General features: G+C 41.8%; 1 protein-coding gene across 15 annotated transcripts in view; it reads right to left on the bottom strand.

The window, feature by feature from the left end:
• Positions 1-8007, bottom strand: part of KLHL32 (kelch like family member 32) — a 244234-nt gene extending 236227 nt beyond the window's left edge. For 6 of the 15 annotated variants that reach the window (XM_042986830.1, XM_042986833.1, XM_042986836.1 and 3 more), the window contains exon 1: positions 4039-4103. The gene's annotated coding sequence lies outside the window, so the exon portion shown is untranslated. Of the gene's footprint in view, positions 1-1369; positions 1401-4038; positions 4455-7867 lie in introns of those variants that run through there. The other 9 variants (XM_042986824.1, XM_042986828.1, XM_042986822.1 and 6 more) reach the window with 6 other exon arrangements.
• Between the last annotated feature and the right edge of the window lie 11587 nt (positions 8008-19594).

Here is a 19594-nt window from a genome sequence, read left to right as displayed (position 1 = left end):
GAATAAAATTTAAAAAAAAATTTTTTTAAGAATACAGGCACACCATAATAGTTAATGAGTATTTACTGTTTACCGGACTCTGCATAGAGAATTTAATACTTGGTTCGTCCCTTGCCCTATGTCAGTCTTTAAGAAGAATCAGTACTATCATCTCCAGATTCTCTCCCATGTCTACAACTCTCTGCTAGTCTCCTTCACCACCCTGTCTTCCTCCACCCCCTGCCACATACCCCTACTTCCATGTTCTTGCTGCACTCCATCTTGGAGACCATATTTCTGACCACACAGCTTGTGTCATCCCTTCAGCAACAATGATGAGCTCATCAATATTAGATATCATGAGCATCATCCTCTCAACTCACATTTCCAACTGACTGTCTCTTCCTTTCCATCGCTGACGGGATCTTCATTTACTAGAATCAGACCCAGCCATCAAGGTTCAGCACTAATCCTCCTCCTACACAGGAATAATCTGACCTCTACAATCAGAGTACTTTTTCATTTTTGTCCTGTATCTGGGCTTCTACGGAATCTGGTATCTGTATCTTAGCATTTAACACACAACTGCCTGAAAATCACAATTATGTACATGTCTATAACTTCCCTTAGGTAATCAGCAGAGAAGGAGAGGTGTGAAGTGAGGAGGGCTACTGAGGTTGGAAGCTGTCTTTCATGGGTCTGGTTTAACTTCCCACAGTCTCTGATTCTCTATCTATACAATGGAAATAAAATCCCTACTTTACAAGGACGTTAGGGAGACAATATAGATAGTAGTCTTCCAAACACGGAAAACATGAAAGAAGCCGTAAAAGTGGAAGCTACCAGGAACAGTAAGTTTGTTTGCTCTGAATCCTTGAGGGCAGAGCTGTTCTCCCCACAGGGCCAAGCTAAGACTTAGTTATGTTAGTATTAACCAACATTTCCATAGCTCTTTACTAGAGGTGCAACATAACTTCCAGGAATTGAAAACTGAAAATGCATTTCCTATTAAGCATCATTCTAGAGGGAGATTTTAAAATAAGAGAACTGTTAGAAGCCACTGTTCAAATCTTGGCTTTTTTTTTTTTTAACTACATCTTTTTGGATCCACAAAAGAAATGACATAAATAACTACTTTCTGACCCCACCAGGTCTGCTTCAGTGAAATCCACTGACATCTCTGTAGTATCAGTAGAAACATAAGAAAATGGCAGCTTTTCAAAAGGTATTTGCTTTATTATAAGATGCTGTTACTTAAGAAGTAAACAATATTTTTTATGTCAGTGTGCTAGGAGTGAATATCCTTTGGGAGTTCCCGTTTATGGTATTCCACCCCCACCCCCCCCTTTGGAATACTGCAGTATTCTGTGGTGGGTTTTTAGCAAATTACCTAAAGCCTTAATAACAGGTTTTCACTGAAAGGCTCAGGATGCTCCTTTTTCTTTTCTTTTTTTCTTTTTTACTGTTTATTTACATCTGAGAGAGAGAGAGAGAGACAAAGCTTAAGCGAAAGAGGGGCAGAGACAGGGGGAGACAGACTCTGAAGCAGGCTCTAGGCTCTAAGCTGTCAGCACAGAGGCCGATGTGCGGCTGGAACTCACAAACCACAAGATCATGACCTGAGCTGAAGTTGGACGCTTAACCAACTGAGCCACCCAGGTGCCCCAGGATGCTCCTTTTTCCGACCAACTTTTTATTCTACCTCTACCTACAATGTCAGGTACCTGATCTACTTTTTCTATACTTTATTGTATGTGCCCAGAAAAAAAAAATTAACCCAGGAACACAAGAAGTTTTAAATTATAAATGCTTTTGTTTCACCATTTAAAAAAAAAAAATCCTCTTGGAGCACTTCATTTTCTTTTATTTTCTCTGAGGTATAAGAGAGAGACCGAGGAACTCTAAAAAACAAACTTGGACCTGTTTATTGAAGAAAGGATATGGCACATTTTTTAGACTTACTATCAAAACCAGAAAACTCCTAATCACTCTTACAGTGATGGATGTATTTGCTCACATCAGTATTCTGTAAGAGAAAAATAGTTAAGAACTGAATGAGAGCTCAGTAGCTATAGATTGCAACTGGCAGGCCACAGGCCACATGCGGCCCAAATACATTTTTAGTGTGGTCCTTACAGTTTATAAAATTAAGGACACTTCACATAAAAACATGTAAGCTTCTGATTCCCTTGTTTTACAGCCAGGGTGGCAACAATCAGCTACAGGCACGTTGGAGCTGCCCTTTTAATAATGGTTTTCATGTTCCACAGGCCACAATCCACAACCCCTCCTCCCACATGGCAGGACCACTGGGCCTGCTCCACTCCTTTATCTTACCTGTGCACTGGAAATGCAGACCCAGGGTTTTTTTTTTTTTTAAAGCAAAGAGCCTGGAACCAAAAAGGGCTTCCCCATTCACTAGCTCTGTGACCTTCCACAAGCTCTGAGTCTTGGGTCCCTTCAGGTTTAACCTGAAGCTAATCCCTTGACCTCATCAGGTTGTTGTGGGGAATAAAAAAGAAGAGTGGAAAAGTACTTCGTAAACTGTAATATAAAATATTTGTCATCTTTATTCATTTCCCAGTCCCCTGTCACTTGTATAAATCCCCTCTATTTACCTCAGCTGTTACTGGCTTCCTTGTTCCTCATATTGCTACTCTGTATGACACAGTTTAATATCTAAATAAAAAGAATTTGATATATTTCCTTGCCTCATTTAATAAAAGGTAAGAAGATGAACAAACATCAAAGAAAAACGAAATGTATTACCGAATGTCAGTGGATCTTTACTAGGTCCTTTCTGTTTGTAATGAAGGTGTGAAATTAGTGCAAAGTGTAATTACTGGATTGCTGATCCCTTCAAGGGCTGTTGTAAGTTCACCCACTAGGCACCTGAGGCCTCAAAGTAAAACTCACAGCTCCATCATTAGGGGTTCCTGTGAGATATGAGCATTGATCTCCTCCCCGGGCCTCACCCAGTGCTCTGGTAAATGATCTGGTCCAACAGGAAAACAAAACAAAACAAAACAAAACAAAACAAAAAACACAAAAGGATCTATGAGGCTCTCTCTGTGCCTCCCTCCTCTCAACATTTCAATAGAAGCTCCAAAACCTTAGAATCTGCAGTAATAAGCCATGGCACAAATTCTACACCTATATCTATCAACATACAGATATATGTAAAAAAAACCAAACCAAAACAAAACAAAAACATAAGAGCCTTGAAATAAAACAGAATCTTCTCACAAATGGGCAGAGGTGCAGACAACTGCACTTAAATAATGTTGCAGTGCCCACAGAAATGTTAGCAAAGATTTCTGTCGTGAATGCTCTCTCCTTACATTAGGAATTCACTTATGTATTCCTGTTCTGGTCCATTTGCAATAGATCACCCTTGTGTGAGGAACCACAATTAATTCCTCTTTCACTTTTAATATGAAGATAATCATGCCTGAGTGAACTGCAGGATATAATGTGGAATTAGAAGGGAAAGGGGATTTTCACTGGACTCATTGTTCTTTATAAGATCTCCAAAATTGGAGTACTTTATGATTCAAGACACAATCCGTTGAAAACCCCGTCTGACGAATCCGTTTTGAAGCATACCATATAGCGCATTACCGCTTTCCTTGAAGTTGAATGAAACCATGCCCAGAATACATATTAACGGTTGCCAAATCACCACATGGCCCTCAGCGTGTATTTTATTTTTTTTTTTTTGAACGTAATAAATAACAACATCATTTTTAAAAAAACTACTTCTTTCAATAGACGGCCCAAGGCTGATGTTTAAGCAAGTCTCCTTGGCAACCAAAGAGCACAGTACGTCTCGGGCTGGGGGAAGGGGAGAAGGCGGGGGAGCAACTCCACGGTTGGTAGAATAAGTAACGGGAGTAGTAATTGCTCCCGCTAGACGACGCTGGTAGAGCTGCACCGGCCGCATACCCCTGAAATTTTAACTCCTGTCTCGCCCCCACTGGCGCACCAGCGGCCTCCCACCCCCTCCCTCCGGGCCACAGGCACCTACCCCGAACAGGTTACAAGGAGAGACTGGCTTACCCGATGGGGTGAGCGGTCTGCTGGGTTATGTATGTACCCGAGTCGGCAGCGCAGGCACCGGGCGCTCCCTGATGCACAACGGCTCTGCTTCTCCCCCACGATGCTGAGGTTAAGGGAAACCGCAGTAGCTTCGCACTGTCGGTTTGGGGATGCAGTTGTGAAGACAAGAGCGCTAGCGTATATGTATATGTGTGTGCGCGAGCGCGTGTGTTCAGTGAGTGAGCGTGTGTGTGTGTGTGTGTGTGTGTGTGTGCGCCCGCGCGCTCCCGGACTCTCCCTCTCCCGCGGGGAAACAGTGTTTGCTAGTAAATAAAAAGCAGCAGCCAGCACCGCAGGTGGCGCGTCCCGGCTAGCTCTGCCCCAGGCGGCCGCGTCTGCCTGGAGAAGCACCTTGGCGGACCCCGGGGCGGGTTCAGACCGTGATGCGGCTCCGCCCCCTCCCGCCTCAGGCGAGCCAGCGCGCACGCCCGCCCCCTCCCTCTGCGCCGGCCAGCCCGCGCGCACGCTCCCCTCCTCCCACACCAGCCGCTGGGGAGGCGCGCACGCCGCGCTTTCCCCACCCCCCACCCCCGCTCCCGACGGCGAGCCAGCGCGCGCTCCGGCTCTCCCCGGAAGTCCCCCTCCTCTGCGCAGCCCGACTTCGTGCTCTTTGGCACCTGCGCTGTGGGCCGCTGGGTCAGAACTACAGTCGGCCTGTGCCCGAAGCTGTGGTGACCGATACCCGAGAACCCAACCTACGTGCTCCCAGAATCCCTTCCCATGGCTGGAGAGCAACTGGCGGGAACAGAGCTCTGTCCCTCTGCTTCCCTGACACTACTGACTTGAAAAGTTCACATTGCCACTATTCCTAGCCACCCCTCTATGGCTTTATGGTAATGTTGGGAAAGACTTCACGGTAACTTTAAGGTTGGATGGGAGCCCTGAACCTGAGAAATGAGGAAGGGTATTTTGGTTACAGCTAATTCAGCATTAACACTGTAAACAGACAACAACCTCTGTTAAACTTAAGGGCTTGGCCCACTCTTGTGCCACTTGCGGGTCATTGATGTCATTCCTATTATAACATGCTTACACACACACTTAAAGTGGACAACTTTAATAGGTAAAAATATTCCATATTCCACTTTTGCAATGAAAACCTTGGTCCGATGCAGAGTTAAGCCATCAGGTATAAGAAAAATGAAACTAAATTGGGGTAAATTGTGCTTTGTTTAAAGTTCAGTGTTTAAACTACCACAAAGAGGGGCGCCTGGGTGGCTTAGTCGGTTAAGCCTCCGACTTCAGCTCAGGTCACGATCTCGCGGTCTGTGAGTTCGAGCCCTGCGTCGGGCTCTGAGCTGATGGCTCAGAGCCTGGAGCCTGCTTCCGATTCTGTGTCTCCCTCTCTCTCTGCCCCTCCGTTCATGCTCTGTCTCTCTCTGTCTTTGTGTCTCCCTCTCTCTCTGCCCCTCCGTTCATGCTCTGTCTCTCTCTGTCTCAAAAATAAATAAACGTTAAAAAAAAAATTTAAACTACCACAAAGATGGAATTTCACAGAATGGTTAAGCCTCCTCTCTGTCAGGTTTGTGTTCTACACTTGAGCTAGGAACAGTGCCTTGATCTACTTGTAGGTGTCCTTAACATTTCCATTAGCCTCAAAACAATTTTTGAGGTTCGGCAATTTTTTCACTTTCAGACCCACAGGTTTTATGGGGCTGTTTGCTACCCCTGCCCCATACCTTGGGGCCTGACTCTCTGGCTTCCAGTCCATCATTCCCGGACTCTAGGGCACTGGAGGCCTACTTATCTAGCAGTCTTGGACCCCAAGATAGAAGCAGGAGGAAGAATGACAAACGACAGACTACAAACACTAGGTGCAGTGCTATTCTCTAGAATTTTTCATATGCATTTGGTATTTTTCATGGGGTGTGGTTTCATACCAGAAGAATAAATGTGAAAGCATGTTTGAACCCAAAATACTATGACTGGTATCAATAAACACTTCTTTAAGATTCATAAAATATTTGTTATTAAGTTGAATGCACTTAAAATTTTAAAACCATCTAGGAGCTCCTGGGTGGCTCAGTCCATTAAGCGTCCAATTACTGGTTATGGCTCAGGTCATGATCTCATAGTTCATGGGTTTGAGCCACACATCGGGCTCTGTGCTGATGGTGTGAACCCTGCTTGGGATTCTTTCTCTCTCCCCTTTCTCTCTGCCCCTATCCAACTTGTGTGCCCGCTCACTCTCTCTCTCTCTCCCTCTCAAAATAAATTAAAAAAGTATTTAAACCCATCTGTTGATTAGATTAACTGTTTGGAATAAATAGAAGGTATTTATTTAAAATGGTTAAATAGAACAAAGAATATAACTGCAATTACACAGAAAACAAAAATCTTTATGCCACTAAGTCACCGTCTGTGTGACTATGTAAGGTTTCTTACTACTCAAGCTGGGTCTGTCTTGTTTGTGATAGGTAGTCCTACCCACTAGCACAATGCCAGTCACATACTAGGGGCTCAATAAATATTGCTGACTGATACATGGATACTGAGGAACTAAGAAAATATATGTCAAATATCTACTAAAATGTCTAGTTCAGAGAGGGTGTTTTTCCCCCTAAGTGACTCCTTAAGATTGATTTAAAGTATAGATTTTTTAAATTAAAAAGCCTTTATTTATCTAAAATATTGGACGACTCCATGGTTTGTTAGACAGTGATCAAAACTCAACACAAATGTGTATTCCAGTATACTCTGTTACTAGAAGAGCAAATAGGTATTTCTCTGTTGGGTATCATTATATATGATCTTTTCCCTCATAGAGAAAATAGCTTAAAACAATACTTCCCAAAAGCCGTTCTTTGAAAAGCTAGTCATTTGTTCAAGAATGTTTTTTGAACTCTTAGAATGTGTTAAGCAATGTAATTGGTGTAGGGCTTTCAGTTGTCAATAAATAGACATTGTTTCAATTTAGTGAAATTATAAGAGATAAGCTAAAGAAAGAAAGAAAAAGTGTGGATCTTTTCATTGCAAAGTGACAAAAAACTACTCCAATGAATTTAAGCAAAAAGGTATTTGATGGGAAGATAACCGTGCTAAGAATCTATGGGCAGCCAATACATACAACCAGGCTTGGAAACCTGCAAGCGTTAGAGTAGTTAGTTCCCAAAGGGCACAGACACCGTGATAACAGGATCACATCGGGGCAGAAATATCATGATAGGATGTCTTTCAGTGCTGTTTGGGTGGACCCCAATCTATTGTCCTTTGATACTCCCGGTTCAGATTCCAGCTTCCAGTTGTCCTAACTTGTAGCTGGGGTAGGGAGGGACCCGTTATCACAACCCCACCAGATTTGAGAACAAAAAGTGGACCCTGGGTGTCTGAAAAACAACATACATTCACACAGGAAATAGGGAGCCCGTCAAATGAGTTAGGGTAAGACTGAAAACTGGGTCCCTGTCACATTGTTGTATTAAAGACTGAGATCTTGGGGTGCCTAGGTGGCTCACTCGGTTTAAATTTAGACTCTTGATTTCGGTCATGATCTCACAGTTCGCGGGTTTGAGCCCTGCATCTGGTTCTGTGCTGACAGCACGGGGCCTGCTTGGTATTCTTTCTCTCCCTCTCTCTCTATGCCCCTTCCTGGCTCACATGTGCTCGCTCACTCTCTCTCTCTCAAAATAAATTATTTATTTATTAACATTATTTATTTATAAACATTAAAAACAAATAAAGACTGAGATTTTGTAATAAAGAAACCTCTTTCACTTTTTTAAACAACTATCCTAGAGTTTTGTTGAGTATGGAACACTTCTTTTTTTTTTTTTTTTTTTTTTTAGCTTACCTCTTAACACACTTTAGGAAGCATTTTGGAACACGGTAAATTTTTGTAGCTTTTTTCCCCCATCTATCATCAGCTTGTCCATGAACCAAAATGTGAAAGCCTAGCATAAATCTACTGTTATCAAGCTTTTATAAAATCTGTATTTTTAACAGCTCTGTGATGATCAGGGTTGAAATTGTCTCTAGACAGCTCAGATTTCAACCTAAAACTACATCATAAAAGAAAGCTATGACATAGCTCCTTCTTCAACTCCAGAACAAACACCTGTCTTAGCTGCCTTGTCCCATAGCAAATGAGGAAGTGCCATTCTTAATGCCAGAGTCATGGTTTTCTGTCACAAACCAGTGATGACATTAAAGAGTTATTGAGCCAGATTTCTAATTACCATACTTCTAGAGAGAACAGATCATTATTAATTATGCCAAAACCAAATTTGATTTCTGGCTGATATTATCCAGTTTTCAAGCAGAAAATATGGAATAACTCTGGCTAACACCTCAATTTATTCAATTACATATGGGTACATTTTGTAGCTAATTCATGCCATTCATCAGGAGCCAGTATCACTCAAAACTAGTTATACCATGGGAAAATCTTTTGCCATTAACATTTTTATTGTGTATATTTTCTGCCACATTCTCTGGTACCAAGCATTGTTGTTGCTTACGTTGTTTTCAGTCTAATTCAGTCTAATCAACTAGACACATAATGGATGTTTACTAAAGATTTGCTGAATATACTGAATAGAAAATTGTCTTTACCCACAAGACAGAATATTTTAATTGCAGTACTAAGTAAGTACAAACATAATATAAAGGGATTTGTAGTCATTATTAGAGTAAGGCAAATTTTAAAATAAATCAGGTTTCTTTTTAATATATCAGGTTGGCAAAGATGTAAAGAATATGATAATACCTTGTGTTTGACAGAATCTGGGTAAATGACTTGTGAGTTATTGCAAGAGGATACAAACATTTTGGATGACAACTTGTCAATATTTACACTTTATTAAAAACGCATATACCTTTTGGTATAGCAATTCTACTTGCAAGAATTTATCCTAGGGTTACTGTTGGTTCACAAACTGGCCCCCAAACAGGGAGGGCAAGGAGAGACCAAAGAAAAGAGGCAGAACATTCCAGATTGTGAGGGGGCAGGTTTACTAAGCAAGGGAACTTACATAAGAGACTTGTCTCTGGTGGCCTACCAGAACTTTAAAAGTGTATACAGAGGCCTTGACTGGGTTCAATCATGTGTACCATCCAAGCCTATGTCCTTGCAATGGCTCCCACTATGGGGAAAGGTGGGCTGAATTTACCTTCCAGGGACAGAGGAGGTGGTGACGAGTCTCCACTTGCCTGGACCCAACTCAATTGACTTCTCAACCAGCAGTCACATCATCTCCATGACCTCCTACAACAGTTACCTCAAATAAAGTGCAAAAAGTTATGTGGAAGGACACTCATGATAGTTTAGTAATATCCAAAAGAGGGAGAAGGAAAGATGGAAAGGGAGAGGGAGAGAGCTAGAGTCCATCATTTGGAGACAAATCAAATAATTAGTATACCAAGTGGCCACTAAAAGAAATTAAGTAGATCTGTACACACTGATGCCAAAGATATATCACTAAGAGGAAAAAAAAAAAAGCAGGTTGAAAATCAATAGGGATATGATCTAGTTTGTGTAAAAGTAGGAAGAGAGGGAGGGCAGGAGAGAGGTGTGTGTGTAATCATGTGTTTTTCCATTTTACTGGGTCAGGAAGACAAGGGTGGATCTCAAGCTGGCTTCCTTCAGCCTCCCCTACATACAGATCCTGAGACTTCCCGTCACACCACTACCACAGACCTTCTGATCCGGGGGGCTTGCACACGTCCTAGGCCATCAACAGGGTCAGGATGGGCCCCTCTCATGGCACGGATGGGTCCTCTCTCGCTGCATCTTGGAAGGTGATGTGACATTACTGGGAAGAAAGGCTGGCACACTCTTTAGCACAGGTGACAGTTGTATTGGGCTCGGCTGAATGAAGCCTGGGTGATAGGCAGTGCTCACCGTGGTGGAGGATAGTGTCTCCGGATGCCAACTCAGCTCCTAAGGATTCTTCTCCACCAGGCCCCTTGTCCTGGCTCCAGGGACCATAATGTTTGAGTAATTTTTTTCTGAATATGATGCCTACTATTTTCTTTTTTTTAATTTTTTTAGTGTTTATTTATTTTTAAGAGAGAGTGAGAGTGAGTGGGAGAGGGACGGAGAGAGGGAGACACAGAATCTGAAGCAGGATCCAGGATATCTTTGTTATATCTTTACTATCTTCCTGTCACTTCAGTTCAAGGAAGCCTAGCTGATCTCCCCCAGTTCAGAAGTTTCCTCCTCATCATGTTCTTCCCCTAAAGTGTTTTTGTTTCTGGGTACACAAGAGACCCTGCTTTTCCTCTGGGACCTAGCCTTTTGAAACCCATAAGAAGCAAATCTGGCTTATTGTTTCTTTCCCAAGTTGTGTTCTCTACTGTCACCTGTTCTTTGAAGCAAGTTTTAGAAAATGCCTACTCGGTTGAATGAGGAATAGTCCCAAGTACTAAGAAATACCAATAACAAAAACATATTAATTATATCTAGAAATACCCTAGATGTGAAATTTTTATTCTCTTTGGGAAAAGGGGTGATGTGGATCTTTTGTATTTTATTTTATAACCTTCTGTGCTGTTTGTAACTTTTGATGAGTAAAAATACAATGTATAATATTAAAATGCATTTGTAAATGAAAAGTAACACTTTTTAGAATTTACTTATAAAAATGGATATTATAGTACTTTCAATTGCATTTTAGAAACTAGTAGGCATCTGGGCACCTGGATGGCTCAGTCGGTTAAGTGTTCAACTTTGGCTCAGGTCATGATCTGATGGTTCATGAGTTTGAGCCCCATGTCAGGCTCTGTGGTGACAGCTCAGAGCCTGGATCCTGCTTCAGATTCTGTGTCTCCCTCTCTCTGTCCCTCTCCCACTCACTCTCACTCTCTCTTAAACATAAATAAACACTAAAAAAATTAAAAAAGAATAAAAGAAAATAGTAGGCATCATATTCAGAAAAAATTACTTAAACATGTTGGGAATCATTTTTTTTTAATGTTTATTATTTTTGAGAGAGAGAAAAAGAGAGAGAGCACGCACAGAGAAACGGAGACAGAGGATCCAAAGCAGAGTCTGTGCTGACAGCAGAGACCCCAGTGAGGGGCTCAAACTCACGAACCAAGAGATCATAACTTGAGCCAAAGTTGGTCCCTTAGCCAACTGAGCCACCCAGGCGCCCCCATTTTGGGAATCCTGACATCAATCAAGCCACATTGGCAACTACATAACTATACCTACACATAAGCTTAATGTGAGTGGAAGATTAAAAAAAAAAATAAAGAAAGAAAACATGTGTAAATGGATCCCATACTTCCAACATGTGGCCAGAAGAGACTATCTGTTAGCTTTGATACTATACTCTTTCCTTACTGTCTCCCTTTCTCTTTAGCCTTAGTGAGAAACAAATCACAATATTTTGGTCGAAGTCTCCAACATCAGTTACAGATTCCTTGGCTTCTGTTTTAAGTGGCAAAACCTGACTCTGGATCACTTAGGCAGGAATATACATTTTGGGAAGGATACTGGTAGCTCAGAGAATTGAAGGAGCAGGAGGGAAAACACAAATAGCCAATCTTTGAGAAGGACTTGGAACTCAAATAACATCACTCCATCCAAGATGCAAATTGCCAGGGCAGTCTAACTGGCCCAGACTAGGTTCTGAGCCCATCAGTATGCGCTGGGGAGGTGGGGTGGAGGGAAGAGAGGACCACATGGAATGGAATGGGGAAGGAGTAGTTCCCAAAAGGAGCAGCGATGCTCTCTTCCCTATATGAGGGGCAAGGGATGCTACACAGGCCAAAGACAATAGCTGTTCATGATCTTCATCTTTCAAATGGAGACTTACCTGAAGCATTGCATTTTTTCTCTCTTATTATCTCTTCTCCTGCTCCCTTACTGCTGCAAAGCACATTTCAGGTTGAATCAGAATTGTTATTTTAAGACAAGATAATACAAGTTCTTTCCAATGATATAAATTCTTACAAAAAGAGGTGAGTAGCCCATTGAATGTAAAGATATCTCAGGAACCCTGTTTAGATCATTCTCTCATGGTTAGGCCATTTACCACGGAATTTAAATTGAACACTCGATGATACATGAAAGTTTTAGTTTCTAATCTTAGAAGGATCTGTGTGGGATCCATTTTCCCAGGAAATCCATCACGATTTTACAGTAGTATAATGTAGATTAATGTAACTGACACTTCTAAAATTCTAATTCCACAGCAGTAATGTATGAATTTAATCATGCCATTAAGAAAAAAAAATGTTAACTCTATTCATTAAAATTATCCTTTCATTCAAACTTTAATAGTTTCCCAGTCACCTCAATCTAAAAGTAAAATAGGTCATAATAACTGTGAAAAATAACAAAACCATTTCTCCAGCTTCAGCCAGTCTGCTTAACAGAAACCAGCAATCCCACTTCAAGTTGTCTCAGATGAATTTTACCAGGGAGCTCTGTTAACTTTCCCAACACATCCTTGGGAACACAGGGGGTGACCTTTCTGCTGCAGACCCAGTAAGTGCTCTTCCCCTTGTTGCCTTGGACATCAGCTCTTTTCCTCTTCAATTACCTTTTTAAATGTTTATTATTATTTTTTTAAGTAGCTCCTTTCTTCCAGACCAATGGTTTTTAGCTAGAGGCAATCTTGTCTCTCAGAGGACATCATGTCTAGAGATATTATTATTTCTTATGACTGTAGATGGAGGGTGCTACTGTCATCTAGACAGTAGATCCAGGGATGCAGCTAAACATTCTGCAAAACCCAGGACAGCCTCCCACAACAAAAAGTATGTATCTGGCCCCAAATGTCAACTGTGATGAAACAGAGACCCATCTCTAGACTCCAGCCGGAGTCGCAGAGAGCAGGCCTATGAGACAGTCTGAAGAACAAAAGCAGTTCTGTCCTTAAAAATCACCAGGCCTCTGATGTTTTTATCCTAAACACGGTTCTCATCTTTGCCTTCCCTTAAGATGACAGGACTCCTGCGACATTAAAGAGAGGATTGCCTTCTCTCTAGGGAATGTAATGATCACTTGGGGCATTGAACAGGAAATGATCCCCGTGTTGTGGCTACTGTCTGTTGTTATCAGCACCTTTCTCTTGCCTCATCCTTCTTCTGGTAACAAACCCTCTACCTTGACCCCAGGGGTGGGTATGTAACTCAGGTTAGCCAGACAATAGGGCTTTTTGCCAGAATGTCTGCCTTTATTTTCTTTTCTTTTTTCTTTTTTAAAATTTACATCCAAATTAGTTAGCATATAGTGTAACAATGATTTCTTTTTCTTTCTTCTTTCTTTCTCTTTCTTTCTTTCTTTCTTTCTTTCTTTCTTTCTTTCTTTCTTTCTTTCTTTCTTTCTTTCTTTCTTTCTTTCTTGTTCATTTATTTAATCTCTACACCTAACACAGGGCTCAAACTCACAACCCCAAGATCAAGAGTCACATGCTTTCCCAACTGAGCCAACCAGGTGCCCCAGGATGTTTTTCTTTTTTAACTCAAGGAAAGATAATTTCTTTTCTGGTCTGAGACTATAAAGTAAAAGGGTTTGGGAGGAAGCATCTTGAGACAGTGAGGCTATCACTCAAAGAGATGCAGAGAGGAAGGAAAACAAGGAGAGAAGAGGAAGAGAGACAAAGTGACAGTATTTTCATCCCCAGTCACCCCAAGTCCAGCTCCATCCCCATACTTCCCATGATTTGCTTTTCTGTGCAACATGTCATCTCCTGTTTAAACTAGGTTACTTTGAGTTCTATCATTTCCAACATAAGAATCTTGGCTAATATGCCTGTCTTCAAGTTCCATATAATTTAATATGGCAGCACATCAAAAGTGCTTATATGAGGTACACACAGGACTCCTGGGGGTCTGGTTATATTGTTGACTCTAGAAAAGATTCAGGATTGTTCATGTCACAATAATTCATTGACTTGTACATTTTTGTACAAGCGGTTTATGGGGGGGAAAAGTCCTTAATGATGACCACTAAAAAATAATACTATATATACATAAGAAGGGGGAAAATGTCATATGACCCAAGCCATAAATAATAGATTTTATCTGAATAAGTGCAGGGAAGGAAAAAAGCTATTCTTCTACCCTTTCGTGTTCTATAACTGAGACCATGAATTAAACTGACAAAAAAAAAAAAAAAACAAACCCAGATTAATGGGGGGGAAGCATATAAATATTATTTGATGTCAATATTTTAATGTTTATGCACACAGAGGCCTTCATAGAAAAGAACTGAAGGCCTAAGGAAATGGTTAGACCCTGGGGTTTATATACCATTTTAACAAAAAACAATAAATTGTGGAGAAGTGACAAGATAAGGGAAAAGGAATTTGGATTCCTGGGAGTGGTCAGTTATGGGAAAGTCAATATAGTGGTAAACTAATGAAAGGTAAGGTTTGTTTGTCCAGACACATCTCCATATTGACTTTCTGTCCCCAGTGATAAGGGTTGTTCTCTTCCTGGTTGGGGGGGGGGTGGCGGGGAACACCTCCACTAAGAGTAATTTATGTCCTGTGTTTTTAAAAAAGAGGGAAGAAAAGAAGCTCCTTATGTGTTTACTGCTTAATTGCCCTCAGCAAAAAAAAAAAAAAAAAAATTATTATAATCTTTTGGCCAAAGTAGTACATTTCAGTGTGGCATGTTCTCCTCTCTTTCATAAGTGAACTTAGAATCTAGTGTACATAGTACTTTTTAAGATTACAGAGAATTAATAATTCACACTCTTGCTACTCACAATTCTATGGTATTATACATCACCTTTTTCCCATCATGAATAAGTACTCAGCAATTCACCTAATTCACCAAGAAATTATACAATTGGAGCAGAAATCCAGGTTTCTAACTCCCAAGCATAGCGCCCTTCCCTTTAAAATATAGCTTCTTCTGGGGTGCCTGGGTGGCTCAGTCATTTAAGCATCTGACTCTTGATTTCAGCTCAGGTCATGATCTCATGGTTCATGAGATAGAGCCCCAAGTTGGGCTCTGTACTGACAGCATGGAGTCTGCTTGGGATTCTGTCTCTCCCATTCTCTCTGCCCCTTCTCCCCTGCTTGGGCACACACACACACTCTCTCTCTCTCAAAATAAATAAATAAACTTAAAAAAAAAAGTGTAGCTGTCTCTGAGTGGAGGAAGGAATCACAAAGAAGATAGGCTAGGCCCCTCCTTATGCTAAGCTCCCAGGGTACCTGGCATGTATCACTATCATCCATTGTCATAAGTTACTGAATTTATGTGTACTGAATTTTAATGTCCTCCATTAGGCTGTGAGTTCTTTAGTTAGCATAACCATTGTTTTACTTGTTTTATTTGGTCTTACTTTTTTGTACCATTTACCATGCTCAGCAGAGGTATTAGAAAAGCACTCAGTAAATATTTGTTAGATGATGGATGGATAGATGAATGGATGGATATGAATTAAGAAGCCGTGAAATGAAAAATAGCTTTAGGCATCATTGTGATTGGATTACACACTTCAGTAGAGGAATATCAAGAAATATCTTCAGTAAAGTAGACTGGGGCAAAATTAGGGAAGCTGTGAATGCCAACCAAGATGTTTGTACTTCAGTCAGGAGACACTGGTGACATTCATTTTTTATCTCAGGAGGGTTGATCTCAGGAGGGTTTGGAGGAAAGGCTATTGTAATTATCCAGGATTTAGGTACTAGAAATATGGAATGCAGTGGGGGCTGAGGAAATGGGAAAGAGAGGAACACTGCTGAGTATATGACTAACTAAATACCCTTTTCCCTCACGAGGAATACGATGCAGGGCACCAAGGCTGGGTACCTGCTCAATGGGCTGTGTAACTAAAATCAAAGGGCCAAAGGCAGAATAATCACAGTTAAGGTTGCAGAACCAAGGACTTGGAGCCAGCTAGCTAAGGAGCCAAAAGTAAGCAAATTCTTAGCAAATGCAGAGGGTCCCCAGTAGCGCTTAATAGTAATAGCTCTTTGTATTAGTTTCCTACTGCTGCATAGCAAATTACCACAAATATGGAGTTTGGAGCAACGCAAGTTTATTATATTATGGTATATAGGTTGGAAATCCAACATGGACCTCATTGGGCTAATACCAAATCGTCAGCAGGGCTGGGTTCTTTCCTGGAAGCACTAGGAGAGATCATCTGATTTCTTGCTTCTCTGCCATCTTCTAGAAACTCTCCACATTCTTTTGCATGTGGGTCCTTTACCTTCAAATCTAGGAACTTTGGGCCAAATCCTTTTCACGCTGTTGTCTCTCTGGGTCTCTTTCTTCTACCTCTAAGGACACCTGTGATTACATTGAACCACCCAGGATAATCTAGGATACTTTCCCTATTTTAAAGTCAGCTGATTAGCACCCTTAATTCCCTCTGCACCCTTAATTCCCCTTTGCCATGTAAGGTAACATAGATTGCAGGGATTGGGACATGGGCATCTCTGAAGACCACTAGTCCGCCTACCATGCCCTTCCCCCTGGGTGGAACAGTGCTGGGCCTGGCCCATGATGAAAGCTTTGGTGCCCGGGAAAAACCTGGAGATAATCTGAGCCAGGCCATTTCTCAAAATCACTGCTTTCTCTCAGAGTTCTTTTCTAGTCCTAAACAGTTAACTCTTATGAATTTGAGATGAACAATTACTTATGAAAATAAAGCTTACATACTGCCCCTCCCCACCCATCCATACCGCAGTGTGCTGGAGCCAACGTGTACCACTTGCAAAAAGCTACTGTTACATTTCCAGGAATTTTATAACATCAGGTTGACATTAGCTAAGGTGGCACTATTTATACTGTGTAAATGAACAAACTCTACAAATTAGAACCTTTCTCCTGGCAGATCCAAGTGTTACATATTTGCCATACCACTGGTATGTATGAATTTAAAAATGAACATCAGCAACAGTCAGGATGGTATCCACCATATATTTCAAAGATAGTGACTGGCTACAGCAATTAGTTTGAGTCTCCCAGACAAGTGCAAACAGATCTCAATTTTGTCTGATTATCCACTGCTGTCAAGGAGGATATGCAGGATTCATTTTACTGAATGGAGTGCTGGGGTGTTGCCAAGGGTAATCGGAGTTAGATGTACTTAAACAGGGCAGGCATGTTAAGAAGGCCATTTGGTAATACACCTTTAATGCTACTTCCTAATCTTAGCAAGATTATAAACATCTACAAATCCATGCTTGATGAGGCTCAAGAACTTCAGAGCTGGTCCAGGAAGTGGAGAATTAGCAGAAGCAGATAGCAATAGCATAGCTTCTCCATCACACACTTCTTCCTGGTGGCAAAGGACCCAGAATAGGAGTGTGCAGGAGAGGCTCCACATCCCTCTGCCCTGGCTTAAAGAGAAGGAGGACTGGCCTGACAGCTGAGGCTAAGTTAGAGGTTTTCCCAAGCTACACAGAATGTCAGAGACAGAGGAGTGTTCAGGGCTGAGCATCAAGTGGGAATCCAAAGTCAGCGAATCACGGACAGTGCTCTACAGAATCACAAATCCAAGAAGGAGAAGCAGTTACCAAAAGCCAGAAATGGAGGTCAGGGATTTGAAAGATGAAGAGAGGATAGAGGGCAAAGATAGATAGGAAGCAACAGCTCCAACGTGTAAGTGGCAGGACATTTGGCTGAATATTGGAGGATATAGTGCTTTTCTTGGTGGAGAATTATTCTACTTGTTTTCAGCAGTGAGGTATGGAGGAAGAAAAGGGAAAGATGCCAACAGGCTTGCCATATCACCGAGTTGTTTGCATGCGGGGGGGGGGGGGGGGGTAATTAGAGCCACAGGGAAACAATGTAGCAGGTTTTCTAACATTTGATCAAATGCCTGAGAAACCTGAATGCAGGGGCAAAACTGAGTTTGAGCACGGGGCCCACACTTACGGCTTCACTGAGACATCCTATGTCTCCTTTCCTGAGTGTAAGATCCCTAAGTGTAAGATCTCACCTTCAGCTGAAAGAAAGACCACTCTGAAGCACATTCACCTGGGCCAGGGATCATTAAAGTCAAGGAAGGCCCTGATAAAAACCACTCCCTCCCCTTATCCCAATGCAGGGTGACTGGTAAGCATGGGACTTAGGACCAGAAGCTGCAGTGCCTGCAAGGGGCTTTTGACTCCATCCCTAACACTGTGATGTGAATGGATGCACCATGGAAGGAAATCAGCCAGCTGCTTCTTGGCTGTGGAGCTAGATCTGACCAAGCAGGGTAGCTGGCTGGGCCTGCCTCCTCCAGGAAGAAGAGCAGGACCTTTGACAGATCTGTTTTCAGGATGGCAGTTAGAACTACAAGGGAAAGAAGGAGGTTCAGGCCCAGATCCTGAGGTCTAATAACCTCACCGAAAAGAATGTGGCCTAATGAATGTTTATCAGATTACATGAGTCAGTCTTCCTACTTTGAGTAGGAGCTAAAAACGGGGTAGAAAGCAAGGTTCATCTCTGCCATAGGTAGGAAGCAGAATCAAGCCCACTTTCCCCATAAAGAAGAAAGGAAATGGGACCTGATTTGAACAAGTAAATAATTTAGTTAGACATAAAGAAAAATTTTTTAACGATTAAGAATGTATGATGGGTTGGGGTGCCTGGGTGGCTCAGTCAGTTAAGCATCTGACTTTGGCTCAGGTCATAATCTCATGGTTTGTGCGTTCGAGCCCCACATCAGGCTTTGTGCTAACAGTGCAGAGCCTCCTTGGGATTCTCTCTCCCTTTCTCTCTGCCCTTCCCTGCTCACACTTTGTCTCTCTCTCTCAAAATAAATAAATAAACTTAAAAAAAAAAAAGAAAGAATGTATTATGGGTTGAATTGTGTCCTCCCCCACCCCCACAAAGTCATATGTTGAAGTCCTACCTCCCAATACTTCAGAATGTGACCTTATTTGGAAATAGGGTCATTGTGAATGTAATTAGTTAAGATAAGGTCATACTGGGGTGAGGTAGGCTTCTTATCCAACATGACTAGTGTTGTTTTTTTTTTTTTTAATTAATTAAAAAAAATTTTTTTTTGAGAGAGAGAGAGAGAGAGAGAGTATGAGCAGGGGAGGATCAGAGAGAGAGAGGGAGACACAGAATCCAAAGCAGGCTCCAGGCTCTGCACTGTCAGCACAGAGCCCAACACAGGGCTCAAGCTCACAAACTACAAGATCATGACCTGAGCCGAAATTGGACACTTAACCGACTGAGCCACCCAGGTGCCCCCAACATGACTGGTGTTCTTATCAAAAGGGGAAATGAGGACATAGACATGTACACAGGGAGAACACCATGTGAAGATGAAGGCAGAAATGAGGTGCTTCTATGAGCCAAGGAACATCAAAGATGGTCAGTGAACAATCAGTAGCTACTTGAGAGACCTGGCTCAGATTTTCTCTCAGGCCCTCAGAAGCAACCCTGCCTATACCTTGATCCCAGATGTCCAGCCTTCAGGACTGTAAGACAATAAATTTCTATGGTTTAAAACCCAGTTTGTGGTAGTGAGTTCAGCAGCCCCAGCAAATTCATACAGAATTTTAAAGTACTATCTGTACACTTTTAAAAAGATATTTAAAACATAGTTGTTTCATTGAACTAGTCATATAATCAACCATATTTACTTTACAATACATATTCA

Source organism: Panthera tigris, chromosome B2, assembly GCF_018350195.1.
Source record: "Panthera tigris isolate Pti1 chromosome B2, P.tigris_Pti1_mat1.1, whole genome shotgun sequence".
NCBI lineage: Eukaryota > Metazoa > Chordata > Mammalia > Carnivora > Felidae > Panthera > Panthera tigris.
Note: the sequence above shows the minus strand (reverse complement) of the source record. Positions and strands in the feature narration are given on the sequence as shown.